The sequence below is a fragment of the Tachyglossus aculeatus genome, chromosome 19 (assembly GCF_015852505.1).
Source record: "Tachyglossus aculeatus isolate mTacAcu1 chromosome 19, mTacAcu1.pri, whole genome shotgun sequence".
Taxonomy (NCBI): domain Eukaryota; kingdom Metazoa; phylum Chordata; class Mammalia; order Monotremata; family Tachyglossidae; genus Tachyglossus; species Tachyglossus aculeatus.
This window is the reverse complement of record NC_052084.1, coordinates 30,962,353-30,967,000: the sequence shown is the minus strand read 5'-3', so window position 1 is coordinate 30,967,000 and position 4,648 is coordinate 30,962,353.

Below are 4,648 nucleotides of genomic sequence, written 5' to 3'. Positions count from 1 at the left end.
ACGGTCCCTACCCAACAACGGGCTTGCAGTCTAGAAGCCGGGCTCCCTTATACACACACGCACACATACATACACACGCACCCAAGCCATTAGTACAGTGCTAAGCGCTTAGTACAGTGCTCTGCACACAGTAAGCTCTCAATGAATCGGATGGAATGGATGAATGAATCCCCTCCCGTTTCGGACGGACAGAAAGCCCAAATCCCGGCTAGTTCGTCCATCCGCGTTCCGGGGGATGCTCTCCCGGTTTTAGGGTCGGAATCGCTCCAACAGGGACCACACACTCCGCACCCAAAAGGCCCGACCAGGCCCAGCCTCCCTTTGACCACCCCCGGGGCCAGGTTTGCCCCTCCTCTGGAGCCGATCCGATTTGTAAATGCACCGAAGAAAGGACCAGTGAAATTCAGGATCTTTCATGCAAAAAACTAAAGCTCGGGGCGAGAGCCTGGATGTGTGCATTTCCCTGCCCCTGGGCTCCCGCGATCCGTCTGTGCGTTTGTCTGTGCATTCGAGGCTTTGGTGCATGTACTTCCCAAGCTCTTACTACAGTGCTCTGCACACCGTAAGCGCTCAATAAATACAGTTTAATGAAGAAATGAATGTGTATTCTTATGTGTGCTTTTTGGTGTGAGTGGGAGAAAATGCACGCTTAGCTACTTCGATCCCTGCATGTGCTTAGACATATATGTTTGTCCTTCGCGTGTGGTTCTATGAGTTCATGTGGGTCGGTATTCGTGTGGGTGGGTTTATTCTTGTCGGTTTCGGTGGGAGAATCCTGATGTCCCTTGTCGATAGTGTTCAATTCGAATAGACCGACAGAAAAATGTATAGCCATGTTTTCTCCTGCGTATTAAGTTGTCTATGCATACTTGTTTATTTAGGCTCCTGGGTGCGTGGCTTTGAGTATAGGGGTATATAAGTATGCGTATTCCTGAATTTTTGCAGGTATGTATTGATGTGTGTGTGTGTATTTGAATCTGAAGGTGATTATATTTAAATAGTTCCTGTGTTTATGTGTCTGTTTTTGTGTTCATCCTTGTGCTGATTTATACATTTGTCTGCTCATGTGGACATCTATATATGTTTCTGTATTGTTGCGTTTACGTCATTTATTCATGTGTCAGTATGTGCATTTATTTGTGTTTTCGGTATAATTATATGAGTCTATTTGGGCGTACATGCGTGCCCATGTCAGTATGTTTATGCGTATGCTTGATGTGTCCATGTATTTACACATGTCTTTGTTCCTAATAAGCGTTTAATGTTTGCTTTATGTGTCTACGCATCGGACCGCCTGTTTGTGAGCGGATGCGGGTTATTTTCATCAATCTGCCCTCATTTCTTTGGGCGATCCTTGCCACCCGTCTCCGGGATGCAACAGCAAACGGAGACTTCTGCGGCGAGCCAGCGGGGCCGGGCGAGTGCTGGCCAGGTTTTCCTGGCCCGGGGGAGAGGGAGGAAGGGGGTTACGGACAGTCCTGCCGCCCCTTTCCCCCGCCCCGTGGGCAGACCCTCAGAGCCCACCCTCGACCCCCCGAGCTGGGCTAGCACGGGGGCAAGCCTCTTCTTCAGGGCTTGCCATCATTCCCTCCGGGCCGGTAGCCAGGACCGGTTCGGGGCTACATAGGGAAATGAAGCTTCGCGGGGACTTCCCCGTAGGACACTAGCCATCTAGAAAGTCTGACCAACGAAAACGAATAAACGAACCAACGAACAAATAGGGTTTGTTGGACAGGGCAATAAGATCCAGATCGATTTTTCCACCTGGGGCGAATTCGCCGAATAATCGTTGCAGTTTCGGCTTGATTTTGCAACCGGGATAAAGTGGGGGAGGAGGAAGAGGGTCTGCCGGCCCTTGGCGGGGCCGGGGTCACTCCGAAGGGCGGATTAAAGAGGGGGGAGACAGGTTTTTGGGTCTCTGATCCTCTTCGACCGAACGGGGCTGAGCCGGTCGCGTTTCTAGGTGTCCACTACCTTCTGGGCATCGATTCGATGTGAGACTTACAAGTTTTTCTGGAGAGGAGTGTAGAGGGTGAAACCAACTCATGGGCCAAAAAAATCCCACCAAACAGCAACGACAACAACAAAACCCAAAGCAAAATGCCCAGGTCTACACAGCACGAGGGAACGGAGGGGGATTCAAGTAGCTGGACTGCTCAGACCAACCCCAATTACCAGAATAATTCGAGCAGCAGTCGATCTGGAAGAGGGGGTCCTTGCGGCGGTGTAGACATGGCCTATCCAGATTTCTCCCGTCTCCGGGTTATTATTATTATTATTATGGTATTTGTTAAGCATTTACTATGTGTCAGGCACTGTACTAAGCGCTGGAGTGGATACAAGCAGATCGGGTTGGACGCAGTCCCTGTCCCATGTAGGGCTCACAGTCTCAATCCCTATTTTACAGATGAGTGAACTGAGGCTCCGAGAAGTTAAGTGACTTTTTTTTTTGATGGATCTGTTAAGCGCTTACTATGTGCCATGCACTGTTCTAAGCTCCCAAGGTCACACAGCAGGCCAAGATTAGAACCGGGCCCGCATTTTGGGGGCAGAAGATGGGGAGGGGAATAATGGGGAGAGGGGGACAGAGGGGACTCCCGGAGCCCACGGATTGACCGCTGCCCACTGGGTCCTCTCCGTTCCAGCCTGAATACCGGGGCATAGGGCTACTTGGTTGCTTTAGTGGGCTACCATGGACCCGACCTCCCCAGCCCTGAAAGAAGGCAAGGCCACCTTCGGACTGGCCCGCGAGTCACTGGTTCCGATGACCAGGACTGCTAAGGATGTCTATCTTCTCTCTTAGCAGTTCCGGGTGGAGTGGAAGGACGGCGAAAAGGGGGTGAAAAGGACGGCGGCAGATTTTCATTCACTTCGTAGTACACATTCCTTTCCAAAGGGACCTGCCTTTGGAAAACAAGGGCCGAGTCTTTTGGAACTTTCTCCTTAGGAAAGCAAGAGCCGGGTCTTTTTCTTTTTTTTTTTTAGTAGGTCAGTCAATTTGTAAATATATATATATTTCTAAGAATGAAATTGATAAAAAAAATTCCAAACCTTTTGGGGGTGCGGAGGAAAGTACTCAACCCAAAACAGGGCGGTTGGTAAAAAAAAATGTATGTGACCCAGAAGACGGGAACCCACCGAATGGCAGCGGACATTTGTCCACAGCACAGCTTTTTACCATTCAAGTTTCAGCCCGTAGGATTGTTGCAGGGAGTTCTGAGCCGAAATCTGTGTGGTTCCAAAAACGAAACGGAAAAACCCGGGACTTGCGTGGAACAACAGTTATACGCCTTCCACAACTCCCACCCTCTTCCTTCCTTCTCCTCCCCTTTTTTCCCTTTCTTCCTCCTCTCTCCCTCCACCCCCTCGCCCCAAACACAACCTCTTGGGCACCGCTTTAAGGGGGTCTGCAGGCAGGTACGTTACTGCGTGGGCATGTGTTATCCGGCCCCTTCCGACTTCAAGGAAGTATAGGAAAAGTCCCATCAAAATTTTGGTAAACCATAAAAAAAAAAGCTTCAGGATGATGAAACTTTTTCTTAATATCCGACTGTGGTGGTGGTGGTGGTGGGAGGTTGGGGTGGGGGGAAGAGGGGATGTTCACCAGGCCTTTTTGCTTGAAGGATTTTTCGGATTTGGGACCAGAGCAGTCCTGCCTAGGCCATCCCGGTCAGCGGAGTGGTTGTCCCGGGATGGAAAGGGGATGGGCTGGGGAGGTTGGGAGGGGAGGGGGATTTAAGGGAGGGAGGGAGGTAGTGGGGACTGCCAGACTGTGAGCCCGTTGTTGGGTAAGGACAGTCTCTATCTGTTGCCAATTTGGACTTCCCAAGCGCCTAGTCCAGTGCTCTGCACACAGTACGCGCTCCATAAGGACGATGGAATGAATGAATGAATGCCAGGCGGCGGCGCATTCCCATCCTTCCCCATCCGCGGCCTCGGCTTTCCCAGCCTTGTAAGGAGACGGGGATCGGCTTCCCAAGGCCCCTGCTCAGGGATTGGCGCGTCCCCGGGCTGATGGACAGACGGACCCCGCGGCCGCGCCCCTTCCCTCTCCATCACCCCCCTCCCCTCCTTTTTCCCTCCCTTTCCAGGGCCGCCCCGCCCCCGTCTCCCTTTTGACACTAATGACCGAGCCCTCCCCACCGCTCTCCTGCCTGGAAGTGCTGACGGATCAAGGCAACAAATTTCAATTACCAGGACCTAATTGGTGTCCGCGGACTTCTCTCTCTCCCCCCCTCCAGTCCTCCGCGGCCTTCTCTCCCGGACGGACAGACAGACCCGCGAAGCCAGGAGGAGAGGCAGCCAGAAGGACGAGGGATACGGAAAGACCTGGGAGAAGGAATAATTAAAACTTTTTTTTTTTAAAGAGCAAACAACCTACAACCCTCCTCCCCGCCTTGCAGGGAGGGGAAAAAAAAAAAACTTGGCCAGAGCTCTGGCCGGGGGCCGGATTTAAGGAGCGGCCGGGGGAAGCGCTAAGCGTTTGCGCGCAGGGAGCAAGGACTGGACGGTGCCACAGCGCACGCAGAGGGTTGAGGGTTTTTTTGGGGGGGGAAGGGGGTGTGAGTGGAAAAGGGTGAGGGTGGGAGAAGGTGCGGGGGAGGTCACGCGTGGAGCTCCGGGGGTTGCATGCGCCTGGGCGCAGGGC